The sequence below is a fragment of the Kogia breviceps genome, chromosome 8 (assembly GCF_026419965.1).
Source record: "Kogia breviceps isolate mKogBre1 chromosome 8, mKogBre1 haplotype 1, whole genome shotgun sequence".
In the NCBI taxonomy this organism is placed as follows: domain Eukaryota; kingdom Metazoa; phylum Chordata; class Mammalia; order Artiodactyla; family Physeteridae; genus Kogia; species Kogia breviceps.
Genome location: NC_081317.1, coordinates 67,683,170 through 67,703,712, shown reverse-complemented (window position 1 = coordinate 67,703,712; position 20,543 = coordinate 67,683,170). Strand labels below are relative to the sequence as shown.

The 20,543-nt window shown below is 42.3% G+C and overlaps 1 long non-coding RNA gene across 2 annotated transcripts; it reads left to right on the top strand.

Moving 5' to 3' along the window:
* The first annotated feature begins 2 nt into the window (after positions 1-2).
* LOC131761308 (uncharacterized) lies at positions 3-17,399 on the top strand. Of its 2 annotated transcripts, none has more exons than XR_010841973.1 (3): positions 3-485; positions 12,789-12,894; positions 15,976-17,399. It is a non-coding gene; the product is annotated as an uncharacterized lncRNA (long non-coding RNA). The 2 variants fall into 2 exon arrangements; XR_010841974.1 differs by lacking the exon at positions 3-485 and adding an exon at positions 2,101-2,192 and having other exon boundaries at positions 15,976-16,543.
* Positions 17,400-20,543: the final 3,144 nt, after the last annotated feature.

Sequence of the window (20,543 nt, the reverse complement as noted above, 5' to 3'; positions counted from 1 at the left end):
CCTCCCCCGCGCCGGGCCCCGCCCGGCCCGCTCAAGCCGCGCCCCGTCGGCACTCCAGCAGCGACCCTTGCGAGCCCTCCGCCACCCCACATAGCCCGCGGCCCTCCGCGCCTCCTCCCCATCCGCCAGCTCCCCCCACATCCCCTTTGCTTTCCTCCGCCTCTGCGGGCCCTCCTCCGTGATCCCTGAATGCCCCCCACTTCCCTCAGATCCACACCTCGCACCTGTCAGTGCCCCGCCCCGTCCCGCCCAGTCCCAGCGGATCGACCGCGCCCGCCCGGGGCCCCTCCCAACCCCAGCGCTGTCCTCCGCGCGGCTCCTACTTGCTGCCCCCTCGCCACCACCCGTGCCCCTCGGCTCCCTGGGTCGTCAGAGGTCCCCCCCTCTCCTCTTCCCAAGCCCACAGTTCCCTCCCCTCCCTTCCCCTCTCCTCTGCTGCTGAGCGACTCTTCCTGCTCCCTTGCTTTCTCACGCAGGCCGTTAAGGTACGTTTGTCTAGTTAGAGTCCCAGTGGGTGGCAGTGAACCAAAAGGGCCTTCCTCCTCATTTCATAGAAGAGGAATCCCAGTTGAAAATGAGTGAGGTGCTCTAAGTCACAGGTCTCTTGAGGGGTGTCTCTTACTTCCCAGGATCACACTTTCGGATTCAAAAGGAACTGTTGCTTTTACGCAGACGAGCCTAAAAGTACTGGCTCCTCCTCAGGCTCCACTGTTTGTATTGATGCCATAAATATTTATTCAGTAAAATTCCTGCTCCTTGGATTTGAAAGTCTAGTGGTGGAAGCAGGTCATAACAAGGAAACATAAATGAGCAAGGTAATTTGAGATAGTACTATGAACAAAATAAAATACAATGTGTAGAGGGAGGCTGTCTTAGATTGGGTGATCAGTAAAGCTTTGAAGAAATGGCATTTGCTCTTAGCACTGAATGGGAAGGTGGAAGGAGAGGGACAAAGTCAAGGGGAAAGGGCCCCAACATGGAATGTTTGTCATTTTCCAGGAATAGAAACACAAGATAAACATTTCCTACCTATTTCCTCTGTAAAATGGTCATGGAAGATTAGTATGGAGTTGTTAAAATAATGTGTGTAATGCCAGCTACAGGGTAAGTGTTCAATATTACATTAAAGTCATCTACTATTATTATCATTTCTTTGCGGAAGGTCACTATGCTACTAAGGCAGAGAGAAGGCTCTGTGAAAATAAACACAGTTCCATCCTCCTCAGAAGTTGCCGAATGAGAGGCCCAAAACTGCTTTCAATTTAAAAGATAGAAATTATTTCAGAGTGAGGTGGTAAGGGAAATCTTGCTCCCCAGTGAATCTGAGCTGGGTGAGTGGATGGGGGGATTTAATATGTAGACAGTGCTGTACTTGGAAAGAAATTTAGTAGCTCGTACATATTTATTTATTACTAAGAATGAAAGAATGAAAATAAATGAATTAAGCATTCAACTCATATAGTTAGAAAAAAGACATCAAAATAACCCATGGAAAGCAGAGGAAGGGATTAAGTAAAGAAAAAGAACATAAATGAAAGGATCAGAGAACTTAAGAAACAGAACTAACAAAAGAATGAAAAGGTCTGGACAAGTACAAGTTATGAAACACTAGAGAACTAGGTGCATAGAGAGTCCTTCTAATCTCCAAAGCTGGGAACACTTGAGGGTTTAGCTGCAAAAGAAACCTGAAAGAAAATCCTGGGAATATTTGGCTTAGAAAGAAAACAAACAAAATAGGGGAGGAATCATCCCATCACTGGGGAGGAAAAGCTGAGTGTTGTGGTCACATCAGCAGGCCCCACAAAATGCCAACTAACTGCAGCTTTGCTAAAGTTTGTGGATTATGAATGAGGAATGAATGAGTAACTGCCAAACTGAGAAATCTCCTGGCAGCTGGGCTTAGTACAGTCATTGGGCCATTCACACACATTTGTATGGGCTGGTTCTTCACCCTTGAACTTGCCCCAGTGGTAAAGACACTGAGCTCAAATAATACATTAATACAACGGAAAGTGTGAGTCAAAAAGAGATTTAAAAATGCTTGTATGTTGGGGCTTACCCTTTAGGATTCCTGAAGAGGCCAGATCCAAAGAAGTCTGAGAGAAGACCCTGTGGAGAGAGGGCTAGTGATCTGAGTCGGTCCAGCCATTCCAGCTGAGCTGCCAGTTGTAGCCACAGGACTGAACCCAGGGGTAGGTGGATTAGAGAGTGGAGAAAGAATTTCTCCCTGAGCTACTAGAAAAATAGAACTGTCATTACCTGAGATTGGAAAAACTGTAGGAGAAACAGGTTTGGGGAGAATATCAGTGTTGTTTTGGGTGAGTTAAGTTGGAGATGTCTTTGGGACATCCACAGGAATTGATAAGGAAGCAGTTAGATGTACAAATTTTGACTACATAGTAGAGGTCCAGGCTGGAGATATAAAATCTGGGAGTTGCTGATATATTTAAATTCATGAGCTAGTACAAAGTCACTTAGGGAGTGAGTTTAGACGAGAGGAGAAGAGGTCTGAAATCTGAGTTCTGGGGTTCGCCAGCATTTTGGGATGAGGAGGAAACACTGAAGGAGCCTGAGAGGAGAGGCAAGTTAATTAGGAAGAAAACAGGTGAGTGCAGTATCTTGGAAGTCGATGGAATGTGTTTCAAGAAGGAGAGAGTGATTAAATGAGTCAGATTCTGCTGATAGGACTGAGAACTGACTGAAATTATTTCTAAGCATTAAAAAAATTATTTTTCATTTACAATGCATAGATGAAAATATCAGAGGATAGTTTTGCCAAGAATCCCATAGCTATTCAACAACTGTATTAGTAATTTCGAAAAATGTTAGGTGAAATATAGAAAATGCTTTCTCTGAGAGGGAATTCTCAGAGTAGAATTCAAACTGTCCAGAACAAGGATATTAGAGAAAAAAGAAAGAGAAGATCTAGACAAAAGTAGGGGAAGAGGGACTTCCCTGGTGGCGCAGTGGTTGAGAGTCCGCCTGCCGATGCAGGGGACACGGGTTCGTGCCCCGGTCTGGGAAGATCCCACATGCTGCGGAGCGGCTGGGCCCGTGAGCCATGGCCGCTGAGCCTGAGCGTCCGGAGCCTGTGCCCCGCAACGGGAGAGGCCACAACAGTGAGAGGCCCGCGTACCGCAAAAAAAAAAAAAAAAAAAAAAAGTAGGGGAAGAGAACAGAGGAGGCACAAAGAAATGAAAAATAAAGGGCTCTATTTAACAGCCCTTGAAAGAGCTGTATGAAAAGATGTTAAATCATACTTATGACAAAGGAAATGCAAATTAAAACCATAGTGAGATACTATTTCTCAACTATTAGATTGGCAAAAATCTAAGTTTGACAATGTAATGTGTTGACAAGGTAGTGAGGAAACAGGCATTCATATTTTGCTAGTGGGAATACAAAAATTGTACATCCATGGAGAGAGAAATTTGGCAATATCTAGCAAAATTTCATATATGTGCACTTGTCAATCCAGAAATTCCATTTCTAAGAATCTAACCTAAAGATACACTAGCAAAAATACAAACAGATATATACATAGGGTTGTTCAATGAACACTATTTGTAATAGCAAAAGAGTGGAAACAATCCCAGAATGGTCAAATAAATGAGGATCCACTCACATATTGGAATACTACGCAGCTGTAAAAGCAAATGAGAAATATCTCTATAGAGTGCTATGGCATGATTGCCAGTGAAAATAAGGCAAGGAGGCAAAGCTGAAGGTTATATACTACCACTTAACCAGAGTGAGGAGGAAGATATGAATATATCTTTATGTTTTAGAAAAATAGAAACAATTTAAAAAAATAAAACAAATTAAAAATTTTGTTTTATTTAAACAAACAAAAACTGATTACCTCTAGGGGAAGGAAGGAATGGAGCAGAAGGAAGGAATGGGGCAGATGGAGGTCAGACTTCTCTGTACTTTGGTTTATACCAGTGACTTTGTTAAGTATGTAGCAAGACTTACTTTTTTTTAATGTTTCCACAAGCAAGCCTTAAAAGTTAAAGGCAAAATGAAACAAATGAACATGGCTGTGTAATGACTTGGTTCTATTTTTATAAATTGCTACTGCTTTTTGACTAGCTTGCAGAAATCTGAGTTGCTTCCTTTGCTACTGAGGTAACGCATGTTCTGAAGTTTTATCTTGGAATTTTCCATACCATCTCACATAGCTCACCTAGTCGTTCCTGCCAGGTGACAAATACTGTAACTTGGCCATAGAACAAACCTCCTCACCATTTTGTCCTAGCCTGAGGCATTGCTTGTCCTTTGGGACAAAACCACTCCTATCAGAGCACTGACTCCCCTCCAGAGAGGAGACGCTGTGTTATTCCCCTAATAACACCTTGTCGGTTCTGAAGTTGTGGTCCATCCAGGGCATTTCTGTCCCAGGACCCAGGGATAGGGTAATCATATGCCCCTGAGGATAATCCTCCTCCTTGAAATTCAAGAGTTTTCTGGGTCACAGGATTTGGAGTTGCACACAGCTAAATTTGACTCTCACAAGCTGAGGGACCTTGAGCAAAGTAATTAACCTCTCTTAGCTTCAGTTGCCTCATTTATGAAATAGGGGGAGGGTGATATTATCCTATGGGGTCGTTGTGAGATTTAAATAGGATCATGTACATAAAATGCCAGGCGTATGCTAGGTGCTGCTTCTCTTCTCCTTGCTCTGCTTCCCTCTTCTTTCCCACCTTCTTTTCATTCAGTCTTCCCTCCACCCTTTTCTTCATTAAACAAAATAAATTAGACTAGGAAACTTTTAAGGTTCTTCTCAAACTCTGAGGTCCTTAGAACTATTGATGAAGTGCAGTGCATTCAGATGGAGGCTTGGCCACTAGAATTAGAAATTCAAAGATAAATGTAGTAGAAATGTGGGTGTAGAGGTCAATGGTGATTTTTAAGTGAAGAGGCATTTAGGGGTTAAAAGCACAGAGGAATGGGTTTCTTGGTGAAAATACTTTAGTCCCAATAATATTATAAATTGTGCAGATTTGTCCAAGGGAAGAGAGGAAGTAGGGAAATAAGGGAAGGACAGAAGGAAAGAGAAAAATTGTAAGGAAAGGAGGAGGTTAAAATTTTAAAGTCAGATAACAACAAGTGTGGGTGAAAATATGGAGAAATCTGAGTTTTCATGCACTGCTGTTGGAAATGTAAAATGATTCAGTCACTTTGGAAAACAGCCTGATAATTCTCAAACAATTAAACATAGAGTTATCATATAACCCAATTTCACTCCTAGGTGTACACTCAAGAAAATGGAAAACATATGTCCACACAAAAACTTGTACATAATAGCCAAAAGGTGGAAACATTTCAAATGTCCATCGATGGATGAATGGATAAATGAAATATAATATATTCATACAATGAAACTTTATTTGGCCATAAAAAGGAATAAAGTACTGATACATGCTATAACATGGATGAACCTTGAAAACACTATACTAAGTGAAAGAAGCCACATATTATACAGGTCCATTTATATGTAAGTCCAGAGTAGGGAAATCTTTAGAGACAGAAAGTAGATTAGTAGTGTTTGGGGCTGGGGAATATGGGGAACAAGGAGGATTGGATGGTAATAACTAAAGGGTACAGAGTTTCTTTTTGAGGTATGAAAATATTCTAAAATGGACTGTAGTGATGGTTGCACACCTTTGTGAATATATTAAAAACCACTGAAGTGTACACTTTAAATGAGTGAATTGTATGATGTGTGAAATATATCTCAATAGCCATTTTAAAAAATCAATCAATATAATTCACCATATTATCAAATTAAAAAGAAAAACCATATATTATCTCAATAGAGGCAAAAAATCATAAAGTTCAACACCCATTTATGATTAAAAACTCAGAAAACTAGGAATAGATGGGAACCATCTCAATCTGATAAAGGGCATTTATAAAAAACCTAAGCTAACATCACAGTTAATGGTGAATGTATTTTCCCAAATGTGGGGAACAAGACCAAGATATCTGCTCTCATCGTGTCTCTTTAACAGTGTTCTGGAGCTCCTAGACAGTGCAGTAAAGCAAGGAAGATTGAAAAGGAAGAAACAAAACTGTCTTATTCACAAATGAGCATGTATATAAAAAGTCATAAGGAATCTACAAAAAAGCTACTAGAACTAATGTGTTCTGGATTCAAAGTCAAATACAAAGCAACATTGGTATCTCTACACACTAGAAACAGACAATTGCAAATAAAAAGTTTTTAAGATGCCATTTGTAATAACATCAAAAAATATTTGGGGCTAAATCTAACAAATTGAATATGAGAACTGAATATTGAAAACTACTCATTTTGGAGAAAAATTATAGACTATCTAAATAAATGGAAAGACATACTATGTTTATGCATCAAAACACTCAGTTTGGTTACAATCTCAGTTCTCTCCAAATCATCTATAGATACAACATAGTCTCAATCACAATCTCAGCAGGGTGTTTTTAAAAATAAAAATTAACAAGCTGATTTTAAAATTTGTAGAAATAAAAGGAACCTAGATTAGCCAATACAATTTTGAGAAAGAACAAAAATGGAGAACTTTACCTGATTTCAAGACTTACTATAAGGCTGCAGTATTTAAGACAGTGTGGTGTTGATGTAAAGATAGGTATACGGATCAATGGAACAGAATAGAGTCCAGAAATAGACTCATACATAGGGTCAATTCATTTTTGACAGAGGAGAAAAAGATAGTCTTTTTAACAATGTTGCTGGAATAATAGGATATCCACATGGAAAAACATAAACTCAATTCTTACCTCATGCCATATGCCATAGTTAACTCAGAATGGATCATAGACCTCCATGTAAAAGTTTAAAATGTTAAAACTTCTACAAGAAACCTAAGAGAAAATCTTTGTGACTTTTGCTTAGGCAAAGATTTCTTAGATAGGACACAAAAAGAATGAACCATAAAAGAAAAACATTATAAACTGGAGTTTAACCAAAATTAAAAACTTATGCTCTTTGAAAAACAATGTTTAGAGAATGTAAAGGCAAAACATACACTAGGAGAAAATCTTTGCAAAATATGTATCTAATAAAAGGCTTGTATCTAAGATATGTAAAGACCTCTTACAACTCAATAATAACAAAACACACAACCTGATAACAAAATGGGCAAAAAATTTGAACAAATACTTCATCAAAGAAGCTACATGGTTAAAAAACAGGCATATGAAAAGATGCGTAATATCACTGGTCATCAGGAAAATGTAAAATAAAACCATAATGAGATACCAGTGTATACCACCAGAACAGCTAAAATATTAAAAACCAGGTCACACCAAATATTGAAGAGGATTTGGGATAACTACAACTCTCATACATTGCTGATGTGAATACAAAATGGTACAACCACTCTGGAAAAGTTGGGCAGTTTCTTGTAAAGTTAAATGCACACCTACCAAAAAAACCAAGCAGTCTCTCTCCTAGGCATTTACTCAAAAGAAATATAAACATATTTCCAGCATTAATCTGCCAGGGTGCTGTAACAAAATACCATAGACTGAGTGGCTTAAGTATTTTATTTTCGGGCTTCCCTGGTGGCGCAGTGGTTGAGAGTCCGCCTGCCGATGCAGGGGACACGGGTTCGTGCCCCGGTCCGGGAAGATCCCACATGCCGCGGAGCGGCTGGGCCCGTGAGCCATGGCCGCTGAGCCTGCGTGTGCGGAGCCTGTGCTCCGCAACGGGAGAGACCACAACAGTGAGAGGCCCGCGTACCACAAAAAACAAACAAACAAATATTTTATTTTCTTACAGCTCTGAAGGCTGGAATTCCAAGATCTAGGTGTCATTAGGATTGGTGTCTGGTGAGAGCTCTCTTCCTGGGCTGCCGATGGCCACTTTCTCACAGCATCCTCACGTGGCCTCTTTTCTGTGTGTGCATGCCATCATAACGGATGTGACATGTTGATTTTTTTTACTTTTCTGTTTCATTTGAAAACAATTTTAATGAGCATATATAATTTTTACCCCAAAAAATCACCTTAAAAAAACTCCCAACAAATCCCATCTAATACGTCACCTTAAAAAAAAGGGACAGGGCTTCCCTGATGGCACAGTGGTTAACAATCCTCCTGCCAATGTAGGGGACACAGGTTCGAGCCCTGGTCTGGGAAGATCCCACATGCCACGGAACAACTAAGCCACTGAGCCACAACTACTGAGCCTGTGCTCTAGAGCCTATGAACCACAACTACTGAAGCCCGCGTGCCTAGAGCCCATGCTCAGCAACAAGAGAAGCCACCACAGTGAGAAGCCTGCACACTGCAACCAAGAGTAGCCCCCACTTGCCACAGCTAGAGAAACAGAGAAAGCCTGCGCACAGCACCAAAGACCCAACGCAGCCAAAAATAAATAAATTTATTATTTTTTTAAAAAGTGGATTTTCTTCAGCTTTTTAAAACTTTATTGAAGTATAATTGATGACATCATGCTTTTATTATTCATGAATTAGATTCATTTTAATCCAATTAGCATTTACTGATGTTCTAGGAATGTAGCAGCAGTGAACGCAGCAAAACCTCTATACTCAAGGAGTTTTCCTTCCAGTATGTGGAAGGGAAAGAGGATAGTAATGAGTACAGTGAAAAAAATAAAGAAGAAGAATAATAAAGCAAAGGAAAATTTAAATCTGCAGGCAATTCTTTTAAATATCACTATCTCTTCAGTGAATATTTGCAATATCTGCCTCATCAAGTACTCTACAACAGAATGAAGTGACAAAGAATGAAGTGCAAAGAAGAGCTGGGTCCTAGTCCTGCCTCAGTCACTCATTAGCTCTGTAAACTTCGGCAGGTACTTGACCTTTCTGGCCCTCACTCTCAACAGTAAAATGGAGATCACGCCTGTCCCAGAGTGGTGGTGAGGCTCTTACTTAGGATCTTAGTGATGTGAGCACGTTTTATCATTATGTAAACAAAGGCTCTGTCTCCAAATTATCTCTTTAGGCAAAACTTGTGATTTGAGATTGAAATTCTCTTTCTCTTTATTCCCTACCACCCCCATTTTTGACTCAAGGTTTTAAAGATTGCTATTAAAAGACAAACGTCTTTTAAGATAGCACATTAAGATACTATCACCTAAAATATATTTATTATAAAACAGATTTATTAAAAAATAACTTTTCAAAAGTTATTCAAGTTAGTCTAAGCAGCAGAACTGTGATGCCTCAGGGTACAGTGAGATTGGGGTTTGGATATGGTGGGAAGTCCCTCAAGAACAACCTGGTTCCTGGTTCTTGGTGCTTTTAAAGAAAACCCCTAGACAGAAAGGTGAGTGGAAGGACCCTCAAGACAAACCCTGACCATCTTTGCAGTTTTGCTTTGGGCTTGTGGTTCACTTGTCCGGAGAACAATGCAGGATAGGTGGATAAGCAGGTGAAGACTATCTCTCAGCAAGCACTAATTGATGAGCTAAAAAGACATGAGATTAACTCTGTCAGAATCGAATCTGTCCTAAACATCTCACAGATTTCCTCCAGAAAAGGCCCACAGTGATGAATGGAGCTCAGCAGTGGGGTAAGAAATTATCACAGGTCAGGTGGAGAATTCTAAGCTGCTCTGAAGATCCTGTGCCCAGACTAAGCCAAATTGAGGGATGGGAGAGTGGTGACGAAAGAAACCAGGAGGAAAGTTGTAAAGAAGCTGATGATGGGAACCTGAGATAGGGGTAACCTGTAATGCCTGAGGCTCCAAATCCTCACTCTGGATGAAGGCTGCCCCTCAGTCATGTGTTGCAGTTCCTGAGACACACAGAAGGAGGCACCATTCCTGAATTATTCCTCCTGCTCCAACCCCCCAGTAATGAAGCTCCTAGTGATAGGACTTATCACTTATATTTCATTTTACAGTTATATGAGCACTTTCTCATTTGGTCCTTATAACTAGGTGATAATTAGAGGCTGGTTCTCTTATCCCCATTTTACAGATGGAAAACTGAGAGTCAGCCATTTTAAGTGAATTTTCAATGTCAGACAATTAGGAGGCAGAGCTAGTCTTTCAACCCCTGACCCAGTGCCCTTCCCACTCTGCTGTCTAGAGTAAAGGAGGATTGTCAAATACAGCTGAGAAATGGAGCTGTATTTTTTTTTATTCTTTTTTAAAAAAATATTTCATTTATTTTTTTATTTTTGGCTGTGTCGGGTCTTCGTTGCTCTGTGCGGGCTTTCTCTAGTCATGGCGAGCAGGGGCTACTCTTCATTGTAGTGCGTGGGCTTCTCATGTGGTGGCTTCTCTTGTTGTGGAGCATAGGCTCTAGGCACACAGACTTCAGTAGTTGTGGCACGTGGGCCCAGTAGTTGTGGCTCGCAAGCTCTAGAGCGCAGGCTCAGTAGTTGTGGCGCATGGGATTAGTTGCTGCATGGCATGTGGGCAAATGGATTGTTAAATACAAGAGCTCCTGACAAAGGGAAAGAAGACCCACTCTAGTAGCCAACCTATGCAGAGAATGGCTTTGGGAACAGTGCTGCTCTTAGGAGAGTTGGAGGTCAAGTTGAGCTCACCCCCAGGTTTCAAACATACAGTTAAATTTAGCTTTGTTGGGTCATTCTGTGGTCAGGGCCATGAGTTGAGCTTGGTCAAGGGGAAGGAAGGGTATAAGCAGAAGTGGGTTGGGCATCTGCCACTTTTCCGGCTCAGTGCCTCTCTTCTGTGTACATGAAGACACCCAAAGTAACCCCTCGGTGGCTACCACTTGGGAAGCCTTTAAAATGATTACTCTTGACAAAGGCTGAAAAGGCCTGTTATATTGTCAGAGATCTAGGATGCCTAGGCAGCCTCTGCTTGCAAGGATCCTAGTGCAGAGACACAAGAGTCTCTGAAACAGTGTAAAAGTTTGGCCAGAAAATGTTTTCCCACATCAGTGTATTAGTTTGCAATTGTTACCATAATGCTCTGTAACAACAACACTCATAGCTTAGTGACACACAACCAGAAACATTTGTTTTCTTGCTCACAAGTCTACAGGTTGGCTAGGTCCCCTCTGGGTTAAGCCTGCTCCCTGGTCTTCATCATTCCAGGCCCAGTGGCTAACAAGGTCATGGTTGGTGAATGGCATAAGCACAAAAGAGCAAGCCAAACCTCACAAGCACCTTTAAAGCCTCTGCTTGTGTCACAGTGTCACTAATACTGCACTGGCCAGAGCAAGTCATGGATGCCAAACAGGGGGATATACTCTAGCCTAGTGCACAGTCCTTTAGCAAAGGACATGAATGTAAAATTCTAAAACATGGAGAGAATGAAGCATTGGGAGCAATGACCCAATGTTACCACAATTAGTAATCTGGCAATAAATATTATTATGAATAATATATAAAAAGTAATAAAACAATAGCTAACATCTACTGAGTCTTATTAAGTGTTGGGCACTTTTGTTAAGTACCTTGCATGTATTAACTCATTTAATCCTCACAACAACCATTTGAGGTAGATACTAATTCGATCTGTATTTAACAGACGAAACAACCAAGGCTTAAGGAAGGGGTTAAGGAAGTATTAAGATCACACAGTAAACAGTGGAGGAGGGCAGTGACAATTATATTAGAAAGGGACACTGTCCATTTCCTCTCTCCCTTTTGTGTCTCTCCTACTCTTCCCTGCCCCTCCCCAACCCTGTCCCTCCCTTTCTGTGCCTTGTCTTGGGAAATGACATCTGTTCACCCAGACCAGAACCCTTAGTGTCATCCTTGGACCCCTCTCACCTGCTCCCTGCCCCGTGTGTCAGCCATTAGGTTCTACTGTCTGTACCTTCTTAACTCCTCCTGATCTGCTCCCTCCTATTCATCCTCTACCATTGCTTCCACTCACAGCCCTGCCACTTCTTTCCCAAGGGATGCCCTGCTTTTAGTCCTGCACCCTGAGTTTGCTGCCAGAGGGATTTTTGCAAAATGCAGATCTGGCCAAGTCATTCTCCTGCTTAAAAAGTTTCTGTATTCCCTGGAGCTTTTAGGATAAACTTAGCCTAGTATTCCAGGCCTTTCATTTTCTGACACTCTGTCACACTTCAAACTAGTTTCCCACACTACCTGAAGTCCCATGAAGTTTCATGACCTTTTGCCTTTGCATATACTGCCCTCTGCCTGGATCCTCTGCTCCCCTTCTTCAACTCATCAAATCCTATGTATCTAGAGTCTTACCTTTCGGAAAGCCTTCTCCAATCTATTCCCTATGCTAATTAGACAACTTTTTTCTGTGCCTCCAGTAGACCCTGCCATAGTATGTGGCTTTTACTAGGCTACATTTCAATATTAGATTCCACTGCCTGCTTCTCCATCATTAGTTTTTCTCAGAATATAATTCGTGGGCCCCCTGCTTCAGAATCACCTGGGAAGTTTGTTGAAAATTCAGGTTCCTGGGTCCTATCTCGGTTCCACCAACTCAAAATCTTCACAGGGTAGAGACCAGGAGTCTGCATTTAGAAATTTCCTGAGAAGATTCTGACTTGTGCCAGGATCCTGACCACACTAGACAAAACAGCGGCCATGCTTTCTTGTACTTCTAGCATCTAGCATAGTGCCTGGCACAAAGTAGGCACACAATGAATATGTTCCGAATGAATGAGTGAAATGGGCGGCACTGGTCAAGGCAACACAAATATAAAGCAAACATTCGGCTACTGCAATTCCAGATACCAGCAGATGGCGCTGTGACGACATATATGCTTTTACACCGGGGTTGGGGGGTGGGAGGAGGAAGATGGGAAATTTTGTTTTACAGGAATTCAAGACTAGACTGCTGAGTAATTGAATTTATTTTTTCCTACCCAGTTTGTCTACCATCGTCCCACTTGCATGAATAAATTGCTTTCTGAAGGCATGAAGGCTTAGACAAGAAAAACAAGTGGAAAGAGGCCGGTCACAGAAAGCTGAGCAGGTAATGAAAGAGAAGGGAAGGATATTCTAATTACCCCTATTCCATCCTCCTGATGGAAAGCTGCTCCCAGGGAGCGCTAAGTGTTGTGAAATTACCTAAAGCATTCAAAAGAATAAGCCATTTCAGGAAGAGGGTGGAGCCATCCTGTAATTCTGTTAGTCATCCACGTTTCCTTTACAGTCTGTCAAATGCCTATGTGAATAACCTTTTAAAATCGTTTCCCTTGCAATGCAACGTCTGAAAGCCTGAGTCTTCCTCCTGGGCTGAATACTTGATTCTCCCGAGATGTTGGAAGTGAGCCTCACAGTCTAGAAGCCAGGGGCCCCATAGCCCACTCTGGCTTCCCCTTTCAGCCTCCCCTCTCGACCCCCAGGGGCATCCACGTGCACAGAACTGATAGGGCTGGCATGGGGCCCTGGGAAGACTATCAGGCAGGGCCAGAGCTAGAGGCTGAGCTGTTTTCCTCCCAGCACGGAGCTTTCCGCCGCCGGAGGCCCTCGGCAGGGAGAGGGGCGGGGTAAGGGCTTCTGCCCGAGGCCTTCCGCAGGGAGGACGGCTGGGGAGGGGCTTCCCAGCGCTCTGCAAAGGGAGAGGAGCGTTAGACACGATAGACGCAAAGACAGAGAAGCAGAACCCCTGCCCTCAGCGCAGTCTCAGTCTTATTGGGAAGGCACAATTTAAAGGCATTACAGTAATTTCGACACGGTGGAAAGAACTTTCAAGTTTTGAGTGACCCAGCACAAACTAGATGGAAGTGCTTAAAAGGAATGAGAGAATATACAGTTTCCCTTTCTCTTTCTTTTTACTACTTGAACTGTCAAGTTCAAAACTCATTAGGTGGGGAGCTAAGCAAGTTGGGACTTCCTGGCTGCCTCCTGCTCGCAGCAGCAGGCGGTAGCATCCTCCCAGATCCCCCACGTGGGTTTGGTTGTCAGGCCCACAGCCACCTTTGGATGGGGCCAGTGGCCCCGGAGGTTGGAGAGCACCAAGAAGGAGAGTGTCAGGTGGCAGATGTTCTTGTCTTTGTCCAGTGTCCCCTCCCCCAAACTGGGAGGAAGGGCATGTCTGGGCCCAAGGGAGCTGTCCCCTGGAAGCAGCAGAGCCAAGTCTGCCCCAGCTGTGGACAGCACCGATGGTCTCTGGCCAGAGTGAGCCCTGGGCCTCAGGGAACATGTTTTACAGATTCTGGGCAGCCTGAGTGGTAAACGCAGCAGCACTACCAGTAATCTTTCTCTCCAGGAAGTCCAGGGTCTTGCCCTGGTGGTTGAGCTGAGAGTAAGCAGCTGGGGGAAGGTTTCACGGGCTGCACAACACAACACGTGATGCATCAAGGGAGGCAGATCTGGCTCATGTTGTCCAGGGAGGGCTGCCTGGACAAGGGCAGGAGGCCAGCCAGCCAGAGGCCCTATCCACACTGGCCAACGATGCCAGGACTCAGCCTCAGGACGGCTGTGGGCCAGTGAAGGGCTGACATTGACTCTCTCTGCTCATAGCAGGGAGAGCACATCCTCCAGATCAGAGAGAGGAAGATAACCTTCCTCCTGATAAACAGGGAATTGTGGAGAGCAATGCTTCCTCCTGGAAGGGATCCTACCCTTGGAAGGTTGTGAGGGAGGAGCTCCCCTTCTATTCCACAGGCAGTCTAGAGAGGGTGGCCCTGCTGGATGTGGGAGCCTTTAGAGAAATCTTTCCTTAAGCCAGGGGAGGGTTAGGAGCAGGTGCTGCAGGGGAAGAACTTTGACCAGATTCTTCCTGCCCTGGAGGCTGTAGAAGAGAAACTCACCACTCTGTCAAAGCTGCCCTGGGCTGGGTCCCCAGCTGGGATAAGGATCAGCCACTGGCTGCCCAGAGGATTGGGTTCTGTCTGGGAGATCTGGGTTTAAGGGATGGAGTCACAGGAGGCTGTTCCCCGGTGGCTGTTACTACTGTGATCCTAGGGCTGGTTCCTCCATCTTCTTAGATGGTTGAGTAGCTGCAACATGGAACTTCTTATTTTAATCCCCAAATCCACTCTTCTTTCATATTCCTCATCTCAGAACTGGTACCACCATCTGCCAAATTGTTTAAACCAGAGAGCTAGACATGATCTTTGATTCAGACCTTCCCTTTCATATCAAATCTGTTAGCAAGTCCTATCATTTCCACTTCTTAATCTCTACTATGACCACTTCCCTCTCTCTCGACTGCCACCACAATAATCCAAACCATTGTCATCTGCTGCCCAGACCATGGGAGGAGCCTCTTGGTTGGTCTCCCCACTTCCTCTTTCAGCAACCCCCTGCCCCCAATCAGTAGACCCTCCCTGTGATTCTTGGGCGCCCTGGTCATTTCCTTCAGAGCATCCGTCACAAGTTGCACGCTTATCTTGTCATGCACTTTATTGTCTGTCTCCCCCACTAGATGCAGCACCAGGGGGCAGGGAATCTTGTCTGTTAAATGCATCCTTGTATCCTTTCTGCCTAGCACAATGCTTGTCACAGAGTGAATAGCTTTAAAATGAATAACATTAGGTCAAATAGTTTAGATTTTTGTCAATAAACAATGAGGAGCTATCACACAGTTCAGAAAAAGTACCGGTAAAATATAAGGACGTGTTGGGGGAATAATGGAGGCAGCTGGATGGACATTAACGTGAACCCTCTTACTAACATGTTTCCCGTTGATGAGGCCTAGTGTGGTGTCAAGATAGAATTCTAGACAGTTTAAAGGAGAGTTCTTTTTTTCCCCCAGTTTTATTGAGAAATAATTGACACACATCACTGTATAAGTTTAAGGTGTACAGCATGATAGTTTTATTTACATATGTTGTGAAATGATAACTAAAATAGGTTTGGCTAACACCCATCTTCTAATAAAGATACAATTTTAAAAAGAAGAAAAGAATAAAGGAAAAACTTTTTCTTCTTGTGATGAGATAAAGGGAGAATTTCTATCTTTGTGAATATGTTGGGAAGAAAAGAGAGAGGCATTGATGCTGTAAGTCTGATGAACCAGAAAAATAACATTACTTCATCTCTTAAAAAGAAAAAGGATGGGACTTCCCTGGTGGTGCAGTGGTTAAGAATCTGCCTGCCAATGCAGGGGACACGGGTTCAAGCTCTGATCTGGGAAGATCCCACACGCTGAGGACCAGCTAAGCCCATGAGCCACAACTACTGAGCCCACGTGTCACAACTACTGAAGCCTGTGCACCTGCTCCACAACAAGAGAAGCTATCGCAATGAGAGGCCCGCGCAGGGCAATGAAGAGTAGCCCCCGCTCACCGCAACTAGAGAAAGCCTGCGTGCAGCAACGAAGACCCAAAGCAGCCAAAAATAAATAAATTAATAATAATTAAAAAAAACTGAAAAAAAAAAAAAGATTTTTTCCATGACTGGAAAAAAACCTCAGATTTGAGTGGAAGAGTTCAGTTTTAGACATGTTGAGTTTGAAATGACTATAAGTATTTCTTATGGGCCATTGAAAACAACCAAACTGGGAAACTTCTTTGACAGTTTAGTCAGCTGTGAAGTAGTCATCGGGTTTATTAAATTAAGGAATTACAATAATTATTTAATTCTAGCAGAAAGGAGAGAGTTAAAACTTGAATATTATGAATCCTGTGTTTAAGGACACAAATAATTTTGTGCCATAATTTTGTTACATAAAACATGACCATTAATAGGTATGCTGTTGTCTCTTGAATGTGGAAAGATTTTATTGTATGAGTACCTGTCACATACAATTTAATCTCTACTTATGTATATTTTTTCGTGTTTTCCAGGTTTTTTGACAATGTATAGTATTTTATAAATCAGGAAAAAAGTAGGAAACATTTTTTTAACTAAAAAATAAAGACTCACTGTATCTACTTCTGAATGAATATCTTTGGGGTGAGCACTTGCCTTTATACACCAAACATACGTAAATACAGAAGTTACTAAATGTACCCAGAACTCACTGGAGATCTCCCTCCAAGAAGTATACTCATGTTGATGTTTCTTGGAATTCCCTGCAGCTGGTTTCCCTTCTCTGGTTATAGACAGCTTTGGTCCCCAAAATCAATGGGCTGGAATTATGCAATAAGCCCATTGTTCCAGTACTTCTCCCTGAAGGCAAAATTCAGGGATTTGTCCTTTTTTTATTATTCTAGTCCCAGACCTAAGTACTAGCTCTTCTACTCTGTGTGGTTTTGATCTCTTAGAGGACTGTCACAGCAAAAGTGTCTTTTACGGGTTTTACTGTGGAAGGGCTTCCAATTCTGCAGCTACCAGCTTGGGAAGGTGGCAGTGGGGAATGGGGAGGAGCAGGCAGGGGAAGTGAGTAGAGACTAGTGCATGTCAAATTCAGAGTCCTCTTGGTTATTAGACTGAAGAACGGTCCAGAGGTGAGGGACTGGGAAAGAGAATGGTCTGGAAATAATGACATTGAGGAACAGTGCAAATGAGCTATTAATTCCTGCAGTGTTGAAATAGCAAAACCCTGGAAATTGTTATGGATTGTTTAATAAAATGACCCATCCACACAAAGCAAGTTGTAAAGAGAAATGAGAAATAACTCTATGTATTGCTGTGGAGTGATTTCTAACATATATTTGTCGGTTGAAAACCGACATGAAGAAAATTCCGTGTGATACGGTACTGCTTATCTAAGAAAGCTGAAGGGAGAGGGAATAAAATTATATTTTACAAAATAAGGATAAACTGAAAACTTAAAAAAAAATCAGTCTTTTATAGGAGGGAGGGAAGGGACAGCGTAGAAAAGATGGAGGTAGTAGCTACAGTTTTCTGTATATACAATGTTTTATATATTTTATATAATTGTGAAACAAAGTTAAATTTTTTTTTAAATCCCTAAAACTTGGAAGCAAAATGAAACAAATTAGCATAAATCTATATTGAGTAGACGGCACAACTACACAGAGCGGAACTATTCAAGACTTTTAAAACACAGTAAATTCACTATACATCCTTCCTGGAGTATACTCTGGGGACAAAAATATATTGTAAACTCTTTTCTGTAACTGTATTGTTGGTGTTAGTATTGTTGTTCTGAGACTAGTTTTGTGTTTTGTGGGATAAAGCAAGTGAGTAATTATGTTGGGGTCCTTGGGAACCAAGGTTTTTTTGCAATGGGAACAAAGAGACATAAATGTAAGAACAATGAAGTTAAATACCTTGAATCCTGAATTTGAATGGGAAGTGCCACTATGAATTCACTGTATATTTTGTCTTAAAAAAGAAAAGGTATTTCTCTGCCTTGCCTACTGAAAAAGCCTAGAAACAAGGACAAAGTAGCAAAGAGTGCCCAGATTATGGCCTCTGATTCCCACTAAAAGAAGTCAGAGTTTCTTGGGGAAATGGTTGATTCCAGATTAGAGACAGAAAATATACAAGTTGAGGCTGGAACATCATCTCATCCAAGAAAGCAAGGAAGTCATCAGGATACACTTGAATAATGCAAAAATCCTCAGCAACCAAGTTGAAAAGTCACATCTTGGAGAGGAGATAATTTGAACATTATTAAGAATATTAACTGCAATGAATTGAAACACATAAAATATGTTTAAATTAATGAGCTCATAAAGGCTCACACACCCCCAAATCCCCAGTGGACTCCTTTGAAGAACTCATTATTTTGAAAATTGGTAGATAAATGAAAAGGAACAAACACACATCTTACCTTTCCTCTATAAACTGCACCTCAGGTAACCAAATAGTGGATGAGAGTAAGTTTCTTTTTATGGAAATATTTGAGATGATAAATGAAAAATAAATAATTGAATTTGAATATTACCATTTTGCAACCTCTGATGAATTAATGGAAGTAGGCAATACTCATTAATGGCTGCCAACAGGCAAAAAGAAGAGACATCTAGACATTACATGCCTTATGACAGAAGTGCACATCCTACCTGTAAAGTATGCCTCCTGTTCCATAGCCCTCTCCAAATTTGAACCTGAATCTTCTGAGTCGTCCAATATCAGTTACTCCTAGGAGACATTTAGCAACATCTGGAGATTGTTTTTGGTTGTCACAATTGGGAGAGGGAGTGCTATTGGTGTCTAGTGGTTAGAGGCCAGGATTGCTGCTAAACATTCTACACCACATAAGATAGCTACCTACAATGAAGAAATATTTGGCCCAAAATGTCAATAGTGAGAAAAATGAGCCTGGGGAAACCCACTTGAGGTCAAAAAATCAATTTATATACAATTATATATATTGTGAACAGAGGAACATATCAAATGACATCTTAGGGCTGCAATCGACAAAATCCAGATTGTGGGAAACTCTACATAAAAGACAATCAAGGGCTTTCTTGGTGGCGCAGTGGTTGAGAGTCCGCCTGCCGATGCAGGGGACACGGGTTCGTGCCCCGGTCCGGGAAGATCCCACGTGCCGCGGAGCAGCTGGGCCCGTGAGCCATGGCCGCTGAGCCTGCGCGTCCGGAGCCTGTGCTCTGCAACGGGAAAGGCCACAACAGTGAGAGGCCCGCGTACCACAAAAAGAAAAAAAAAAGACAATCAAAGTAGTTCCTTCAGCAAAGAAATTGCAAGGAAGAGGGGAGAGAGAGAGAGAGAGAGAAATGAGGAACCATTAAATTAAAAGAGACCTATGAAACAAATCAAGCAATTGATCCTGATTCAAACAAACTAAACAAATTTTAAAACCTTTGAATATTTGACAATATTAAGAAATTATCCTTTTAGGTGTTGTAAAGGTATTTGTTTATGGTTTTTTAAAATAGATTTATTTATTTATTTTATTTTTGCCTGCGTTGGGTCTTCATTGCTATGTGCAGGCTTTCTCTAGTTGTGGCGAACGGGGCTACTCTTCGTTGCAATGTGCTGGCTTCTCATTGCGATGGCTTCTCTTGTTGCAGAGCATGGGCTCTAGGCACGCGGGCTTCTGTAGTTGTGTTTCACAGGCTCTAGAGCACAGGTTTAGTAGTTGTGGCACACGTGCTTAGTTGCTCCATGGCATGTGGGATCTTCCCAGACCAGGGCTCGAACCCATGTCCCCTGCTTTGGCAGGCAGATTCTTAACCACTGTGCCACCAGGGAAGCCCCCTCCAGGCAGTTTTGATGCATGATAAAGTTTGAGAACCATTGTTTTAGACAGTTTGAATTTATTGATTTAGGCTAGCCATGTGTGTTTTAATTAATTATAGTCACACTTATTAAACACCTACTAGGTGCTAAGCACTGGGCATACAATGATAAGACGATTTCTGCCTTAAGTGATAGGACACAGTCCTCACACTCACTGGATCACAAAGTATTGTTAGGTAGGCTGCCACATAAACAGGTTTCAAGAGGTTATAAGAGCATATATATGGGGGCTTCCCTGGTGGCACAGTGGTTAAGAATCTGCCTGCCAATGCAGGGGACATGGGTTCGAGCCCTGGTCTGGGAAGATCCCACATGCCGTGGAGCAACTAAGTCCGTGCGCCACAACTACTGAGCCTGTGCTCTAGAGTCCGCAAGCCACAGCTATTGAAGCCCACGTGCCACAACTACTGAAGCCTGTGCGTCGAGCCCGTGCTCCACAACAAGAGAAGCCAGCACAATGAGAAGCCCACACAATGCAACAAAGACTAGCCCCCGCTCACCGCAACTAGAGGAAGTCCACATGCAGCAACAAAGACCCAATGCAGCCAAAAATAA